The 20440-nt window shown below is 37.5% G+C and overlaps 1 protein-coding gene across 1 annotated transcript in view; it reads left to right on the forward strand.

Moving 5' to 3' along the window:
- Positions 1-20440, forward strand: part of PLCXD3 (phosphatidylinositol specific phospholipase C X domain containing 3) — a 177995-nt gene that overhangs the window by 85376 nt on the left and 72179 nt on the right. The window lies entirely within an intron of this gene.

Genomic DNA, 20440 nt, shown 5'->3' on the forward strand with positions numbered 1-20440 from the left:
GACCCTTCTTCACCCTAACACCTCCATTTTTACATCAGTTGGGTTTGGCCCCATTGACTTCTTCCTATTTGTTGATCTCACCAAGCTCTTTCAAACATTTAAGCTTGTAAACATGCTGTGCTGTGGGTCTGGAACGGAGCACCCTGAGGTGCTCACATTGCTGCTTCTTTTTCATCGGTCCACTTTCCCCTCAAATGTCACCTCTGCAAGAAGGCCTTCCCCAGCCACTTCCCACTGTCACCAGTTATGATCACAAGCCTATCATTAGGGTCTTCTTTAATACTTAATGTTTTCTGAAATTTCTTCTTTTATGCATTTCCTTATTTATAGTGTTTGTTTATTTGCTATGTGTTTACCACTGATTAGTAGAAGGAAAGTTCACTGTGGCCAAAACCTCTGAGTGGCTCATAGCCATTTCCAGTGGCCTGATGTCTCAGTATTTCATTCTTTTTACTTTAAGTTTGGTTTTAAATAATCTATCCTAAAGTAAGTTTGTGTCTTTTGTCTGGGAGAGCCCACAGAAATGTGAAGTGGTTTTCCACTTTCTAGAAGCTCCAGATTTGGCTCTCTATGCCCTCTTGCTCTGCAGTATTGAATTGAGTTTAAAAATTTCATGGCTGCTTATCCTAGCAGGTAGTATTGTGGGATCCCAACCTTCCACCACTGGAATTTCTTGGTAGAATGCCTGCTGGTGCTGTTAAAAAAAGATACTTTTAAAAGCTTTCCCACTGAGCTAGCAATAGTAATAACTGACATTTAATGAACATATTAAGTAGCAAACACAAAACTTGTGTGTGTAATTTAACTAGTTAACCAAGTCTTTGGTTGGAGATGAGTCAACCAAGGCTTAACAACATTAAGTAATTTGCAGATGATCACACAGCTGGTAAGAGACAAAGTAAGAATTTGAACCCAACTCCATCTTATAACAGATAACATTTTCTTAATGCTAAATTGCCTCCTATTAGTAGACACTTACAGAGACTGTGCTAGTGATATTTATCTTAGGAAATGTTTCGATAATTGCAAAGATAGCAATTAAGGGTTGACATTTGAGTCTAACTAGTTGTAATGTTCAAAATACTTATCAGGCATCCAGGCAGAATGGATGCCAGCACATCTCACCTGGTGTATTCTTCCTGAATGTCATTCCTGTTCCAACCTGGCTACTGGAGCCTTCCTCAGATATTGAGGATACAGGATATCCAACTTGGATATTGCCCTTTTCTCAGAGGATACAAGAATACTCTTACTCCGAAGCAATATGTTAGGCTTGGCTGGTACCCACACCACAGGCCAGGCTTTCAGGAGCAGAGACACCATGCAGAAGGTAGTATAGGGTGACCTAAAGGACCCCACAAAGGGTTCTGTGTAGTATGCTGAATGATGGTCTCTGCCTCTTCATGAGAGAAAGTCTCCTTTCTCTGCTAAATTCTGATTAAGAACTTCTGCTCTTTTAAGGAGTCTCCTTAAATCATATTTTCCAAACTTTATCCAAACACTTGACAAGTATTTTAAAACTAATTTTGCATGTATTTCCATCCATCAAAAACCTATCCACCTATTAACTTTGTTCAGAATTAGTGTTTTGGAAAATGCCATGGAATCCAAAGTATCTTCCCCTCCCATATACACCCAACTCCCCTGATCCTAACCCTTTCCTTCCCCATTTATATATGAGGAAATTCAGATTCAGAGAGGTTAAGTAACTTTTCTAAGGTTTCTCAGGCAAGGGCTGAGACTTTGAGTTTTCAAAATCTTTCCCATGTAGCCCAGCGCACTTTCCCATCTAGCCTACATCCCTCTGCTTGCACATCAAAGCTAACCAGTGTCCATGTGATAACCAGTGAACCCCAATTACAAGATGATAAAAGCAGACACTCATCTTGGGTTTCAATGGCAGATTGACATTTTTTGCATACTCTGACTTCTCTAAGGGTCTTTATCAGAAGGTTACTTATAATAGTCAAAACTTGGAAAATTTTATCTATCCATCACAATGGGACTTGTTTTATAAATTGTTGTGTAAGCATACATTGGCATCCACCATCATCATAAAAATGATGACAAAGTTGTACACTTGTTGATTTAGAGAAATGCTCAGGACATATCAAAAAGTCATAAAAGCAGGTTACAAAATAATATTCTCAGTATACTATCATTTAAAATCTTATGTGCCTTTGTACATACATGTGGAGAGTTGTGCATTGTATGCAAAGAAAAATATCTAAATCCTACATACCAAAACACCAGTACAACAATTCATTGAATACATTATGAATAATTTTTATTTTTTCTTCTTTATATACTTTTTTATATTACTGCAAATGTTTTATAGTGAGGGTGTACTGCCATTAAAATTAAGTTGAAAAAAACAACGAAGCTATTTTCATTTAGAAAAATCAGTTTTACCAATTCCAATCCTACGTACCTTCTCCTCATCCTGCACAATACCTCTTAACATCAGCTCCAGGCACAACTCCAGTAGCCCTCTAGAGACCATGCCTCCTGCCCCCACTCTCACCAGGCTCACTTTCACCCAGGTCCTCAACAATCGGCTTCCTACTTTCCTACACAACACCTGCCTCTTCCCCTTTTTCCATTTTATCTCCGTCCACTAGAAAGCCATCCCATTCCACTTCAAGTCCCGTTCTAAGATTCATGCCTGGATAAGTCAGATTCTTGGTGCCTTTGAAACCATCTCACTGGTTGTATTCCTGTGCTTTTACAAGATTTCATATCACAGGATTGGATACCCGGCTGCTGTGTTCATTGTACTCTGCATAGAGGCATGTGACTGAGAGAGTGAATTAGAGAATAAGGTCCAGGCTGCAATCTGGTCACCACACTGGGCTTCCTGACCTCCTTAACTACTTCAGACCCTTCTGTTGTTAGCCATTGTCCTAACTGTAATTAAACATTACCAATGCCCATCTATCCATTACCCAAGAAGAAAAGAGTCCAGGTCTACTTTTGCTCACCCAGTACAGTGTCTGGCATACAGAAGATACTCAATAGATATTCATTGAATGAATTAATAAATGAATAGAAGTTCAGGTGACTTGCCCAAAATTACACACAGAAATCAAACTTGGGGTGCTCTGTAAAAGAACAATTTGGGGAGCAGCCACCAGGGCAGATGGAGGTGAGCAAAGATATGTAGCAGAACCACAAGGGTTCACAGCTTTTGGCAGGTACCTCCCAGGACCTTCCTCCAGCGGCTGTGAGAGCATCTCCTGCTGCCTCCCTGGACAGTGGGAGAGTGAACGGTTCAGATCCTGCTGCTAAACATGTTTGCAGTGCGAGTGACACCTGTGCAGAATGCTCCACCCCAGTGGAGCCCATCAGATCGCATCACATCACAGCTACATAAGTGACCCGTTCATTTTCTCTTTCCACCTCCAAGCTTTTGATGGACATGGAGAAGGGGGTGAGGTGGGGATGGGAAACCATATCATCTCAAGAGAGAGGAGTCATTTTGTTTTTGTTTCTGCACATTAAAGAATTGATTCATAAGGTTTTCATGGATTACTTGATAGTGCAAATGTTCTCTCTCTCTGCTGTGAGGGGCTGATTAGGTCGACTGAAAAGAGCAAGGCTGAATACTTGAGTCATTCTTAGCGTGAGCATTGGATTTCCTGATTTCTCCTGTCATCTTTCTGAGTCAGTAGTAGAAGAAGCACTTTGGCACCAAGAGCTCAGGTCTCATTACTCCTGTGGCTGAGCAAACATGGAAAAATCTATACAATTGCTCTCAGAGGTTACTGAGAAATTAATCTAGCTGCTCCCACCTTGAGACTGAGGAAGAGAGTGTTCCGCAGTGAGTGAGTGGGATACTTCATAATAGAGAGTGTGAGGGGAGCCGACATTAGTCCATTTTTCTGACTGTGTGCTTAGGCACATGATAGATGGAAAAAGGGTCCACAAGGGACAGAGATAAGGTCACTTAGTGAACACAAGACATATTCCAGGTCATGAGCATTAAGGATTTACTGTCATATAATCCTTAAACAGGACAGTGAGGTTGGTGTGACTATTTTCACTTAGTGTGTGGACTCTGAGGCTCAGAGAAGCAAAACATAGTCCCAGGTTACCTGGTTGGTAAGAAGCAGAGTGCAAATTCTCCCTGCTCTGACTCCAGCAGAGGAGCTGGCAGAGGGGCAGGCTGGGGCCATGCATGACCCCTGGGCCCCCCTCATGTAGTGGAAGACTCTGCTGCCAGGCTGATGGAACAGAGTTTCGGGTGTGCAACATTCCGACCTCACCATCGGCACCAGCTCACCACTCCAGGACCTCGAAAGTAAGGTCATGTTCCTTGTGACATAAGGAAATGATTCTGGGCTAAACTGAAACTCCAGACAAGTCAGAGTGAGATGTGGACAGAATAGGCAGCCTCCTTTGTTCTTTACCAGAAAAGAAAAGATGCATCGGTCAATTTAACCTGTATGCAGGTCAATTCAATGAAAATACCAAGAAAGCCATGGAGCACAGCTAACTATTTATTTGAGGCAAAACAATTGGCTGACTACCCTTTTTTTCATCTATTAGTGGCATTATTTTATAAAAATGAACAGAATCTTTTTGCTCCCATTTACCCAGCAAATATCTCTTATGCACTGAGTGTGACAGATTCTTCTGGATGCTCTGGCACCACAGACATGGCTCTGTTCTCAGAACTCAGCTCTCTTACTTGCTTTTCTTTGGCAGGTTGTGCTTTGGAAAAGACAGTTTTAAAGTAATTTCTGAAGGAGTAACGTTGAAAAAATGACATGCAGTTTATTGCTGAAATTCTCAAGACTTTATCAAATAATAAGGAATCAATTATCTCAATTCAGCGCATCATTCCCCTCCTCTTCCCTCTGCTTCCTCGCCTCCCCTTTCTTCCCTCCTTACTTTCCTTTATCCTTTGATTAGACTTATGCTGGTCACCAGAAAAGCAGTGGTAGTCAAAGAAATGAGAGGTTTTCAGCTTTGATAAACTTGCCCAAATTTCACAACTGGAACATTTAGAAATTCCTCTCCTTTAAGCACCAGTATGAGAATTGCAATTTTTGAATTAAAATCGTTCTTATTTTTAATTACATAGTAATATCATTCAGGCTGAGGGCCTCTAAAAGGGTTCATCTGTTCTGGATTATGAAGGCGATTTAAACAATTTCACAGCATCCAAAGGCAGGAAACCAGGGGAGGTTGGGTCCTTTGTGGGTGGACCCTAGGTAGTTGGAGGATCTGCGATTTTGTCTCCCAGAGGGATCTCTCCCTCTGCTTCATCTTCCTGTCTCCCCATTCTGTTCTCAGCCTTGACCAGCTTCTCCCTCCTGCTCTTCTTGCTCAAGGCCCCATGTGGCTGCCTGGGGCTCCTCATATACAGGAAACTTCATGCGCCTAGTGCCCATTCTGGGCCAGTCGTAAGAGAGTGACAAAGTTGGAGGCTCGCACATTATACTCCCCTCACACATTTATGAAACCAAAATGTTATCCAAATTCTGAAATCATCTGCTTCTCACCTTCAAAACCCTTGCTTCTATTAGAGATTTGTAAGCAGTGGCTCAGCAAGACAGCCAGGTCAGTAGGACCTCCCTCTGTGGGCTTTAATGTAAAATACTCTACATTGAGTCTGGAAACAATCAAATGAAAAGGATGATTGGATTTTGTTCTGCGGATTTTGTTCTGCCAGTTTTCTTTTTGAGTGCAGAACAGAAACGTGAAATATATAGACAGGCAGCCACCCACTTAATGTAAGAGCTAATGAATATTTCCCTCCCAATCCATGTATAATTTCTAGAGTCTCTCTATAAAATTATATACGTTGGCAAGAAAATTTAGGATAAACTTATTACAAAAGGAATTGTGTTATATCAATAAATCTATAACCTAAAACAAAAATCACCACCAAGTAATGTGTAAGAATTTGTAAGTCTACATAGCAAAATTTTATAGATATGGCATATCTATATGCCAAAATTTATGGCATAGATTGTGGTGGTGGTTTTGCAGATGTTTAATAATATCCAAACTCATCAAGATGTACTCATTAAATATGTACATCTTTTTGTATGTCAATCATACCTCAATAAACTGGTTTAAAAAATAAGTATCAAGAATTTTGTATGCTCAGTGTGCTTTTTACCTTTACAAACTCTTACCTCAGGCTCTTGTATACACAGAGGAGTGTACATAAATGATTTTCTGATTCCTATTCAAACCTGAGAATAGACAAGTAGTTCCATCTATAACCATTCTTTAATTAAATAAAATTTTGAATAATAACTCAAAATCTAGTGCTTGGAAGCCAAAACATCATCAGTGAGAGATGAAAACCATACATGGAAATACACTGAAGATTTCCAGCCGGGGAATTGGCATGGATCTTCTCTGACTCTAACATCTATGTGGTGACTCTTGCCCATGGTATAATGAGCTCCTCAACAGAGAATTCCTTTCTTGCATATTTCCAAGTGAAGACAATTTGGTTAAATACATGAAGGACAATCACTTGGTCAGCCTAAGCTGGGGGAACACAGCTGTTTCTAGAGTCAGCATGGATAAGCAGCAAATGGAAACATTGCAAAGGGCTGAGGGGCAGAGATGCCAACATTTTCTCTGTCTTTCATGGTAACTTTTCTATATTTTTACACTTGACAATGTGTTTTTAAAGATGATTTTGCAATTTAAATCTTTCATTTTCCCTCCCCAAGACTTTGGGTAATTTATTTCTTCAAATTATTTGGGCCCCAAGTACTACTCTGGCCCCCTTGAAGGTGTCCTGGAGAGAGACTAGAGAAGGTCACTAAACAAATGAGTACTTTTCCCCGGCTCACAGCACACACCAGGTCAGAGAACTCTCTTGCAGTCTTGCCAGGTTAATTTTGGACACAGGAAGACCCAAGCAGAGAGGCAAGCGAAAACCCAGCCATGATACTAAGAAGTATTTTGTGTCTTTCCTAAATATTCCAGCCTTGATAAACCCCATTATCAGAGGACATTGTGGAAATTTTTGCTGGTTCAAGTTGTAGCTGCTCCCAATAAATTGAATTAGTGTGGTTTCTATATTTAACCTTGGAAAACTACCAACAGGCCAATTCTTTATGAGTTCATGATTTTGGTTCTATAATCTAATTTTACCAGAGTTCTGTGCAACTGTTTGATTCACTTCAGTTCAGTAAACCTTTCTTGGGTTCATTCCTTCCTCATAGAAAGCAAAATCAACTAAATGTATGTATTTACTTTGTTGGCAAGCATTTAGACAGCATTCACTATATGCTAGGAACTATTAAAAGTGTTTTACATATATTAACTCATTTAATTCATAAACTTATGAGGTAAGTACTATTATTATTCCTATGATACAAGGCAACTTAAGGCACAGAGAGGTTAAGTAACTTGCTCAAGGCTGCACACCAACCAAGTGGCAACACTAGGATTCAGACCAGACAGTCTTGCTCTAGAGTTTGTTCTCTTGCTTTAGATCACTGGGAGATGCCCTGCCAACTAGGCCCTCGGCTCCATCGTTGACATTTACTTTCCTCTGCTATATAAAACAATGTTTTCAGAGGCATCACTGTTGATGAGAAGCTGAATATTTTTCTAATGCTATGATACTTGTAACTAATTGATGCTGAGCAAGAAAATTAAACATAAGTTAAAATGTTAACTTATATGACTCCTCCAATGACTGTTATAGGTTTTTGGATCAATTTGGCTGTGTATAGATGTTATCTTTTATAGAAATCTCTGACCTGAACTTCTTCCTCCCTCATTCTCTTTTCTCTTTTTTTCCATCCTCCTTCCTTATCATATTTCCTTGTTTCTCTTTTCCAAGGGCAGTTATTTCCCAGAGCGCCCACTTATTCACAGCATCCACTTCCAATGAACCCAACTGGGCCTCCTTTCATTATCTGAAATCAACACATTCAAGAAGATTTGCAGCCCAAATTCAGTGACTTAGAAATCCCAGTGCTATAAGATACAAATCCACCAGATTTTCCTTAAATCCTTTGGCATATGCTCCTGTTTGGCAATTTTTGTAATTCAACTTGACCAAGTAGTTGCTTTTCCCTCTGCCTCCCTCCCTCCCTGCAACAGTAAATTATCTCCAGATATAAAATGTGTCCATTCCCCCTGCTAGTAGCAGTGTCTTCTTTGTCCATTTAGTTTTCAGTCTCATCTAATTCCTGCTTAATTGAAGGGTCACTTATTCTTTCCTAAGCAACCCCTAGTAGAAAACAGGAGTCCAGCAGCTTCTCTGAGTGAAACTTTTCACTAGGTAATATTGCATTTCTGTTCTGGTGATTGACAGGATGCCTAACGTGATAGAAAGAATGAGCAGTTTCTGTTCTGGGAGAAATGCAAAAATTTGGGCGGGTCGGTACAGCCTGAGTAATGTAGACACAGAAAGAATTTCTAGACAGCTGGGATAATGCCATACCGTTCCAAGGCAGAAATCTCTCCGTCCAGTGCTTCCAAGTCAGTCCATAGTCTGACTATTACAGTTTCTGGAAAGAGTCTGAATTCAGGGAGTCTTTGCAGTATTGTATGAATAAAACTAGCATTTGTTTTACCTCATCCCATTTATCTTAATGTGATAACAATTTTTTAAAAGTACCTTTCTTCACCAACTTTTTAAACAGCATATGAAGCTTCTATAAGCCTTTTCTTTGTGTAGAAAAATGTGCTAAATGTTACAGGGTGAATTTGGGAAGCTGAAGGTTTTAATTTTAAAAATTAAGCAATTTCTGAAAAATTATCAGAGTAGACTAGGATGGAGACCCTTGTGCTAAACTACTATACTAGTTTGCCAAAGCTGTCATAACAAAATACCACAGACTAAGTGTCTTAAAACACAGAAATTCATTTTCTCATAGTTCTGGAAACTAGATATCCAAGATCAAGGTGTCAGAAGATTTTGTTTCTTCTGAGGCCTCTTTCCTTGGCTTACAGATGGCCACCATCTTGCTGTGTCCTGTTTTGGTCTTTTCTCTGTGTGTTTACACTCCTGGTGTCTCTTTTCCCATATCCAAATTTCCTTTTCTTATAAGGACACCAGTCGGATCAGACTGGATCAAGGCCCACCTTAGCGATCTCATTTTGGCTTAATCACTTCCTTAAAAGCCCTGTCTCCAAATACAGTCACATTCTGAGATTAGATCTTAAGGGTTAAGGCTTCAACATATGCATTTTTGCAGGGACACAGTTCAGCCCAAAGAAACATCTAGGGATGCCGGCTGAAATACAATTTTTGAAATATATGTCCAAGCTTAGAAGAAAGATCTAGGCATTTCTGTGAGCCAGAGATAAGGAGCTAAAAGCCAGAGGAATTGTCTCCCATTTAAACAATGGCATATTGGGGTACAAGGTTTAGGGGAAGGATGAAGCCTAGGTTTGGATGTCTTCACAGGGTTAGAAAACAAGATATCTGATCTAAACAGATCCCACAGAAGGTAGGAAATGGGTACTGAGTCTCTTGACTAAAGATGGGAACTTTGAAGGACAGCTGCCTCAAGAAAAGGTGGACTAAATGGGTTCACCACTGGTTTTGGAAAAATGTAAGGTGTTGTTTCTTTTCTGTTTTTGAGTTGATTAAAAAAATGTTTCCCATGTGCCTCTAATGGGGTTGGAGCCAAAGTTTATCCTACCTAAATGGTACTTCAAACCCTAGGCTGAGAAATTAACATAAAAGTTGTTCCCATGTGAATGGTACTCATGGGGTGAATGAAAGAAGAAAATGCCAACCTAGGAGTACTACTTCAACAATCCAGACACCCTCAGGAAAAGGAGTCAAGATTCCCTCAGGAAAAAACAATACTTGCTTAAAATGATCTCCCAATAAGAAGTTCCAATAGACACTTGGAAATTATCTACCATGAGCATGAGGCAGCAGGTAATTAATCTGTAAGACTGGCTGGAGACTTAGCAACCACAAAACTTGAGACAATAGACAAATCATCTGAAAGAAGCATTCACATAGTATAACTAATTTCTTTTTAAAGATTAAGATCTAGAAGCCAAAAGGAAAGAATAAGGTGTCATGTAAAAGACTGAGTGAAATATGAAATATGCAACAAATAAATTTTCTATATATAGAAGATTCTTCACAGAATTTAAGACATAGTGTATATTTGGTAAATAAATTATACACAGCTGAATAAATTTAATGAACTAGAAAACAGAGTTGAGAAAATTAACAGGACTGCAATATCAAGGAAAAAATGGAAATATGAATGATAGGGTAGGAGTCATGGAGGACAGAAAGAAATCCCAAAGTAAAGCTCATAAGATTTTTGAAAGAAATACAGAGAATAAGGAATGGGTGATATTCAAAGAAATCGTGGCTGAGAATTTTCCAGATTTGATTAGCAACACTAATCTTCATCTTGAAAAACCCCATGGGTCCTGAGTAGGAAAAAGCAAAAAATAAATTTACATACAAACATATTGTAGTTTAATTACCAAACAACAAAGGCCAAGAGAAAGGTCTAAGTAGCCAAAAGATAGGAAAGATTGATGTTAAAAGGAATAAAATCAAAATTCTCAATAAAATAATTAATGATCAGAAAAGAATGAAATACCTTCAAAATATTGATACCAATAATAATATTTCTAGAATTCTCTATTCAGATAAATTATTATTTAAATGAGAACAAAATAAAGACATGTTCAGAAAAACAAAACTTGAGAGAATTGATCAAAGGCCCTTATCAAATGAACTACCTTAAAAAGGGGAAAACTTTAAAAAGGGTGCAAGAAGTAATGGTAAGCAAAGAAATTAATAAATATTTATGTAAATATAAATGAACATTAAATGCAAAACTGAATAATAGCAATGATCACTAATTTGGGCAGAGAATTAAAAATAAAGTAGAATGAAGATACTTGAAAATTAATAACATTTAAGGTGGGGAGAGATAATCATTTTTCTAATAGTATTTTTTCAAAAAAAGGATACATTATTTCAGATTGTCAAATTAAGTTGTGTATCAAATTTTGAAGGATAAAAACTAACAGAAATAGAATGCATAACTTTCAACCCAATAGAAAGGAAAGAGGGAAATGAAGAATACTTGATTCATATAAAAGAAGGTAGAAAATAATAAAAAAAAACAGAAAGGAAAAGTATGGCAAATAGGAGGCACAGATAAGATGGTAAGAATAAATCTACACTCATTGATATAATTAATGGATATAAACAAATTTTGATGTTTAACCTTGGTTCTTTTTGAGGCCTGCTATGTGACCTAATACATGGTTAATATTTAAATGTACTCCAAATGTGCTTGAAGGAATGAGTAGCTTTTAATTTGGGGGGAGTATAATTCTTTATACCCATAATTATATCAAGGTTGTTTATTGCCTTCTCAAATCATATACAGCCTTACTAATTTTTTAACTGCATGATCTAACATGTAACAAGAAGTACACTAAAATATTCCTCCAGTAAAATTGTGATTTCATTACTGAAGTGCAATCAGCTTTCACTTTGTATATTTTGAGGCTCTTTTGTTAGGTGCATGCAGCTTCAGAACTCTTCTAGCTTCTTGGCAAATTGTCCTTTTAATAGGACAATTTTTGTATAGTAATTATCTTTCTCTCATTATAATGCTTTCTGTCTTACAGTCTAATTTGTGTGATATTAATGTAGCTGCATCAACTTCCCTTTGTTAATATTTACTTAGTATATGTTTTCCACCCTTTTACTTTTGACTATTCTGTGTCATGTCTCAGGTGTATCTCTCACGAAGATCATAGAAGCAGGATTCTTTGAAAGTGCCTCCTAATTGTATGTTTTTAATAGGCTTTATTTTTAGAGAAGTTTTAGGTTCACAGCAAAATTGAATGGAAGGTCCAGAGATTTCCCATATATTCCCTACTTTCACACGTGCAGAGTCTCCCCCATTATCAATATCCCCCACCAGAGTGGTACATTGTTACCACAGATGAGCCTATATCAACACATCATTATCACATAATGTCCATAGTTCACATTGAGGTTCACTCTATTGTGTTCATTCGATGGATTTGGACAAGTGTATAATGCCGTGTAGCCACCATTATAGTATCATACAGAATGTCCACTACTGTAGACATCCTCTGTGCTCTACCTATTCATTCTTTCCTTCCCCTGTAACCCTTGGCAACCACTGATCATTTTGCTGTCTCCATAGTTTTGCCTCTTCCGGAATGTCATATAGTTGGAATCATACAGTATGCAGCCTTTTGAGACTGGCTTCTTTTAATTACTAATATGTATTTAAAGTTCCTTCATGACTTTTTTATGACTTGAGAGCTCACTTCTTTATAGTGCTGAATAGTATTTCACTGTCTGGATGTAACACAGTTTACTTATCCATTCACCAAGGAAGATATCTTGGTTGCTTCCAAGTTTGGGCAATTATGAATAAAGCTGCTATAAATATCCATGTGCAGGTTTCTGTGTGGACATAAATTTTCATTTCCTTTGGGTAAATACCAAAGAGTACAATTGCTAGATCGTATGGTTAGAGTATGCACAGTTTTGTAAAAAACTGCCAACCTATCTTCCAAAGTGGCTGTATCATTTTGCATTCCCATGAACAATGAATGAGAGTTCCTGTTCTGCCCCACATCCTCACCAGCAACTGATCTTGTCAATGTTCAGAATTTTGGCCATTTTAATAGGTATATAGCAGTATCTCACTGTTGTTTTAATTTGCATTAAAATTAAATATACATTGCATTTCTGTAATGACTTGACGTGGAGCATCTTTTCATATATTTACTTGCCATCTGTGTATCTTCTTTGGTGAGGTGTCTGTTAGGTCTTTAACCCATTTATTAATTGAGTTGTTTCTTAATCATATATGGGAAATCTCTGGACCTTCCATTCAGTTTTTCCATAAATCCTAAACTTCTCCAAAAAATAAACCTTATTAAAAACATACAATTTGGAGGCACTTTCAAAGAATCCTGCTTTTATGATCTTTGTGAGAGATACACCTGAGACAGACACAGAATAGTCAGAAGTAAAAGGGTGGAAAACATATACTAAGTAAATATTAATGAAGGGAAGTTGATGTAGCTACATTAATCTCACACAAATTAGACTGTAAGACAGAAAGCACTATAATGAGAGAAAGATAATTACTATACAATGATTAAAAGGACAATTTGTATAATTTGACAAGACAATAAGCAAGCTTGATATAATTATGGGTATAAAGAATTATACTCCCCCCAAATTAAAAGCTACTCATTCCTTTCAAGCACATTTGGAGTACATTTAAATATTAACCACATATTAGGTCACATAGCAGGTCTCAACAAGCACTGAGTTAAAATATCAAAATTATACTTACTAAGTTCCTTATTAACAATGCAAAAACATTAGAAATAGCAAAAACTGGAAAAATAATTTTTAAAAACATTAGGGAATTAAAAATTAAAATAATAAAATAGAAATGCCAAAGGATTTTTATTTTTTAAAAAGCAATATGGAGATTCCTCAAAAAAACAAAAAATAGAAATACAATATGACCCAGTCATTCCACTCCTAGGAATTTACCTGAAGAAAACAAAATATTTGTTTCAAAAAGATATATCCACCCTTATGTTTATCACTGCACTGTTTACAATAGCCGAGATATGGAAGCAACCTAAGTGTCCGTCAATAGATGAATGGATAAAGAAGATGTGGTACGTATACACAACGGAATATTATTCAGCCATAAAAGGAAAAGAAATCCTGCCATTTGCAACAACACAGATGGATCTAGAGGGTACTATGCTCAGTGAAATAAGCCAGGCAGAGAAAGAGAAGTGTCATATGATTTTAGTTGTTCGTGGAATATAAAAACAAAGCAAAACAGAAGGAACAAAACAGCATTAGATTCATAGTTACTGAGAAGTGACTGGTGGTTACCAAGGGGGAGGGGAGTGGGTGGGAAGGGGAAATGGGGAGAGGGGCTATTAAACCACTGTTATATGTTTGATTATTTAAAAAATTTTTAAAAATAAATAAAAATGTCAAAGAAAAAGTAATGGACAGTACAAGTAGATACCAAAACTTGTGTAATGAAGCTAAGCTGGTTCTTAGAGTGGAATTCAGAGCCTTTTATGTACACATTAGAAAAGAAAAAAAATGTGAATTAGTAAGGTAATCTAACTCAAGAAGTTAGAAAAATAAAAAGAAATTAAATACAAAGGATGGAAAAATGATGAGGAGAAACTTATTAAATACAAGTCAGAGAATATAGAGAGATAACAAAATACAAATACACTTCTTCCAATAAAATAGACTAAATTCTAGAAAAATTGGGTAAGATGAAAAGGGAATGTAAAAACAAATAATGCTAGAAATGAGGAGAAGGCATGACTGTTGGTGTTGGAATATTTTTTAAAAGTCCATGAAGTACTTCATGCAAATACATTTAAGTTAATGTTTTAGAAAAATAGAACTTACAGAACTGACTCAGAGAAAATCCAAAAGGCCTATAATAATTAAGCATTAAGCAAAAACTTAAAAAAAATCTATCCTGACAAATACAACATTTGGACCAGACTATGTTCCAAGCATAATCTTCCAAACCATCAAAGAACATATAACCCCTATTTCATATAAACTGTTCTGGAGAAGAGAAAAAATTAAAATAATAAATCAAAGTCAGAGAGGGCTTATGACAAGAATGTTAGGTTATTTTGAAATTAGAAAACGTATGACTATTATTTACCACATTAACAGATTAAGAAAGGAAAAAAAGATTTTATCATCTCACAAATACAGAGATGTTTGGTAAAATTCAACATCCATTCATAATTTAAAAACCACACTTCTTAGAAAACTAAGAATAAAAAAAGAGACTCCTTAATCAGATAAAGCGTATCTATCAAATATCTAAATTTAGCATTCTATTTAATAATGAAAGAGACTTTCTCTCTAAATTTAGAAACAAGGCGAGGATGCCTGCTTTCATTATTGCCATCTAGCACTATGTTGGAGGACCAGTTAGTATATTAAGAAAAAAATAAATAAAAACATTCATATTGGAAAGAAAGAATTAAAATTACTACTTTTGTAGCAACCCAGCTATATGATACATGAAAATGAGGCTACAAAAGAGGCATAGAAAGTTCATGACCAAATTATAAAGCCATATTGAAGGACATTAAAAAAAAAAAACGAGTAAATGAAGAGAAGTATGGTGTTGGAAGGTGAGAAGAGTTCCATGCAATGAAGATGACAGTTCTCCTCAAATTGTTCTATTTATGAATGCAATCTGAGTCAAAATCTCAGTAAGTCTTTTCAATGGATCTGACTAACATATCCTAAAGTTCCTATTAAAGAAGGCATCTACAAGATTATCCAAAGCACTTTTCACCAAGCAAGGAAGAGGATGGGTGACACCCATCCTACTGAGCTATGCAGACAGTGGTTGGGAAATTTCCCAGGACTGTGGAGTTCAGGCAAAGCTAAGACTAAACCCAGGTTCATACTACTGCCAAGGCCACACTCTTACACACTGCGCTCCTTCAGGACATTTTAGTCATAATGTAAAGCCATTTTGGGGATTGATAAAATGGAGAGTGTAAAAGAACAGCAAGGATAAGAAAGTTATTTATAAGAAAGAGCAAGCTGATTAATATATTCTGAATAATTACCCAAAAGTGTATAAAATTCTCAAAGTCTTTAAGCAATAATATATACCTTCTATTTTCTACAAAGATTTAAGGACAAAGAATGCAATAAGCATGTTAAAAAGAGTACATATATAAATAACTTAAAGTAAGATTGATAACTTTCTATATGCATTAGAAAAAAATACATAGAATGCATACTCAGAAGAATCTAGGTTATCTTTTCATGAGTGATACTGAGAATTATAGTAACTATGAAGAAAAGTGTGCCATTAAATCAAACTTGTTTTATTAATGGATAACTGAACACTGAAGTCTCACTGCTCAGGACAACTGAGTTCATGTGAGTCTGAATTTTTGTTAAAATCAGCTGAAATTAGAATGTGAATATATTTAACCTTTCCATTCATCTGATTTCTGCCAGCTAGTCTTTTTTAAAGGATGTGCTAAACACCCAACACTGTAATACTCTGTAGACTATTAAAAGAAATATGTTATGGACACTACTTACCTTATACTTACCTACAACTATAAAGGAATTTCAGTAATGTGTATCTGACAATAAATTTAATGAGTGATGCAAGAAGAAATACAAGCAGGGAAGAATTTAATATTAAGAAGAATTTAATTCTGTTTTAGAGTTTCAAGTCTTGATATTAAGGATATTTTTCCATTTTTATGTTACTGGAAAATAATTTCCTAGGGCTTCAGAGCTCAGAAGTGGTACTGGAAGGGTCCTCTGCACACCTTGAGAGAGTAGAAGGGAATCAGGGTCTACTTGTGGGGTAGGAATCAAGTGAGTAAACTGGGAGTATGCAGGAGAAACGTGTCCCCGTCTGTGACCTTAAAGGATTTGATACCCGTAGTCTCACATAATGAAGTTAACTGGCCGCATGATTGCAGAGAGAAGCCTCCTGCAAGAGTTAGTATAGCAAAAACAACCAATAGCTTGCAGACCATGCAGAGATGATGTGACAAAACTAAGCAGTGAGGAAAAGATCAAAAATGCAGAAATACTGTCATATTGTGTCTGTGTTCCACAGCCTGGCCTATTGTCTGTAAGTATCCAGTTATGCAAAGAGAAATTCTTTCCTGAGCACTGGAGGTGCCACTTGCCACAGAGGAATTGGATTGCTGAGTATGGCAGGACTGGCAAAAGCCCAGGCTGAGAGATGTAACCTCTTTGCTAACTAGCAGGGGAAGGCAGCTGGTAGGTAGGCATGGACAGTTTAATTCCTTGGCATCTTTTCTTGTTACCCTTTACATCCTAGAAGAACATGTGACGATCATAATCTTGTGTCATGCAGCATCTGAAGCTGGCTGTTTAGAGAAAGCGGCACACTGCAGCTGGACCAGCAGAGCTTTGGGTTGTTGCTTGGCTTGGGCTCGGATTTCCATAATTTCCCTAACAGGACTCAAAGGCATGTACTCTGGGCTGAGGAGACAAGTAGACACAAAGAGATTCATTTCAAATATGTCATATTTAGTGACATATGTTTTCTCCTATTCCTTTAAACTACATCCTCTGATTAATATACATTCAGCATTCCTTTTTGTTCTGAGGATAGGAGTTAAATATAAAAAGAAGTCCATTTAAAAACTCAGAGGTGAAATATTTGATATATAGATGCAATTATAGTCTTTATTTTTATCTGTAATTTATGCCCCACATCCTTTTTGAAAAGATTTGAACATAATGTAGCAACAACACATTTGACACAGAATAATTAAAATGAAAACAGATTGGTAATTGAGGAATATGAAAAAAAAGGACGGGCCATGTACCTCTAACATGGTGTTATTTAGCCACTGAAGAGCTTGTTAAGGAAGCTCAGAGAAATAATATTCTGACTACAGTCATAATCATAATAGTTAATTCTTTGGCATTTAAGCGCTGTGATAAGTGTTTACATGTATTCCCTTATTTAATTCTCATAACAACCCATTGAGTGAGGTTGGTCTGTGATATTTTCCCCATCTCACAGCTAAGGAAACTGAGGCACAGAGAGAGTAAATCACTTAACCTGCTGACATAGCTAAGTAGTGGAACCGGGCAATCTAATTCTAGAATCCATGTCATTCTCTCCAGTATGACCTTTGGTATGGGATGACTTAGTGGACAATAGAATAATACTATTCAAAGAAATAAGAGGACTAATCCAAATCTCTGGGGCTTCAATCTCAGACCTTTTTTTTTTAATGGCTTCATTGTAAATGTAGCACAAGTTGCTATCTACCAATTTCTCAAAACTCCAACTATGTCTAGCATCATGGAAATTTGCCTGACTTACCATATACGTTATTGTCTACTGGAAAGAAAATCTTGTGTCCTAGGAAACTTCTTAAATCTTTCTCTTGTTCTTTGATTCTAATATTCCAGAAAATCATTCTACATGATGAATGCATTATATAGGGCATGGGCCTAGTTTTTTGGTCCTTGTTGTTATCATGAAAACTGAGGATGGGGAGTTTGATCTGATCTGGGGTAGACCTGGTGCTCTAAACTCTTGAGAAGAACTGGGCAGGAAGGGACTCTTGCTGCTGGCTGCATTTTCCTATTTTTTTCTCCCTGGAAACCCCATCCAATGGCATTTTTGCTCAAAATCATTACTCCCAACACCTCCCCTGCCAAACTTCTAACTTTCACGTTTCTAATCTACAGAGAAGGAGAAGAGGGAACTACTAAGGGCATCAAGTGAGACTCACTGTCCATCAGGTGAGGGCTGGGGCCTCAGTTTCTCCTTCAAGACGGTGGAACCTAGAACTCTGTTGCCTGCTGCTCAGTCTTAGCCTCTCTCTGACTCTACTGCTCTCCTGCAAATGATACAAATGATGAACAGTGTAACGTTTTAGGTGTAATGGTTCATCATTTCATTGTGACTCATAGGAAATGACAAAATATTTAGGGGTCATATTCTTCTAAAAAATGATGAATGATTCCTTGTCACTGTAGGAATAACAAATGGTTCAGACTGTTTATGAGTGATTATGTTTTCAGCTGGAAGCTGGGGTGGGCAATGCAGGAAGGGGTGTGACAGGAAGGAAAGCGGGATCAAGAAGGTATCACTTCCACTTTAGGAACACTTGGTCTATTTTAATTCATAAACTAGGGGACTTGTGAGTGAGGTGATGTAGAATTCAAATTTATTTAGTGTTTAGTTCAGTGTCTAGGATATTGCCAGACAGATGTTAAATATTAAGTAACACCAAAAAAACTTATGTAACTCATGTATTTTTTAATCTTCAGCTTCTAGGTTTATAAAAGACCTTAAGGGCTCTTCCTACTGCCTGTCTCTCTGCTTTTACATAGGGTTGTACATTACCAGAATTGCCTGGAATTTTCCACCCAAGAACTTCTAATGGCTATAGGTGAACAGCAGTCCCCCAAACATTGGTGGGTGTGGGTTTCTGTGTTGTTCAGGGTAGCTTGCCACAAGAGAGAAAGTGTTTGAAGCCTCATGTCTCATCTAAAAACGAGCAAATTTTGTCCTCTTCTTCTCCTTAACTTCTTAAGGATGTGTGTGTGAGTGTGTGTGTATTTGATGAAAATAATATTTTCTTCCTTCAAATATCAGGTAAAATTGATGTCCTGGAAATATGCCATGCTTGTGCATTGGCTTCTAGAACACTATGCTGCCACGTACTTCTATTGCAGTTTGAAAAGACTATCCCACGCCATCCTGGACACATTTTTTTCCCTAATAGTGAAGAGGCAATTACATTTGCTGTCTGATTGTTTGATAGGGGTTAAGTTTGGCCACTTTAATATGCCTCTGAAAACCAATACATAGATAATTCCAAACTGTTAGTAAGTGGTGATATGAAATAACACCTGAGGATTCTTTTTCTCTATTCCGTATATCCTAATCTCCAAAAACCTGCTCCGTCTCTTCAGCCAGGCTGACGTGTGCACCAGATCAGGTTCCACTGTAGGCAAGTTTCCCTGGCCGCCCTCCCTGGTATCTGTGCCCACCCTGCCTGAGTTGGCAGGGCCTCCTCTCAGAGGTCCAGTCATCGCGGGCTTGTGCAGTGCAGGTCTGTACAATGGCTTGACAGGTTTGTGAGGGCAGCACTCTCCTAATTGTCGGGCGGAAGGTCAGTAAGCTCATTTGCAACAATTAGCTGCTAATCAGAGAGTAGTTAATACTAATGTGTTTTTCTGTTCCAGGATTTTTTTTTTCTTCCCTTGGGATTTCTCCAAGGATTTCTCAGAGGCCTGATTGCCCTCCTCCTGTTGATTCTTTAGGCACCAACTGTGTCTTCTTGCCTTGCTAGCTAGGACAAGAGGCAAAGGAATACTTTTCACAGCCTAATCAAGCAACATTCTGAGCCCCTCTTGGTATTGAGCCAAGTGTCATCATCTGCTTCTAGCTCCTAGTTTTTGGGGTGAAAAGAAGGAAGCTGATCTATAATTCAGCTGGAGTTCTTGAGAAGACATGCTCCGTCACTTAATCCACTCACCTGCAGTGGGGAAACCCTCTTTGTAATGCAGGCGTCAGCAATGGAACCAACTTTCAGGATAGTGGCTATCCTATGGGGTTGGAATGGGTATACCTTCCTGGGACCCTTAGGCAGTCCGTAATGGGTAATAATAACCATGGTCATATGTAGAGAGCCCTACAATTTACAAAGTGCTCTTTCACTGTTTTACTTAATTATCATAATAGCGAGGTGAGATAAGTCTATAAAGAAATAATGGGCACCACTAGGGTTGACTACAGATTTGAGGAGGAAGCAGAGAGGTGTAGTAGACATCTGTTATCCTGAAATGTCTCCACCATTGTTCTTTTTTTGAAATATAGGTAAATACAGTATTATATTAGTTTCCAATATA

This window comes from Manis pentadactyla, chromosome 2 (genome assembly GCF_030020395.1).
Source record: "Manis pentadactyla isolate mManPen7 chromosome 2, mManPen7.hap1, whole genome shotgun sequence".
Taxonomy (NCBI): domain Eukaryota; kingdom Metazoa; phylum Chordata; class Mammalia; order Pholidota; family Manidae; genus Manis; species Manis pentadactyla.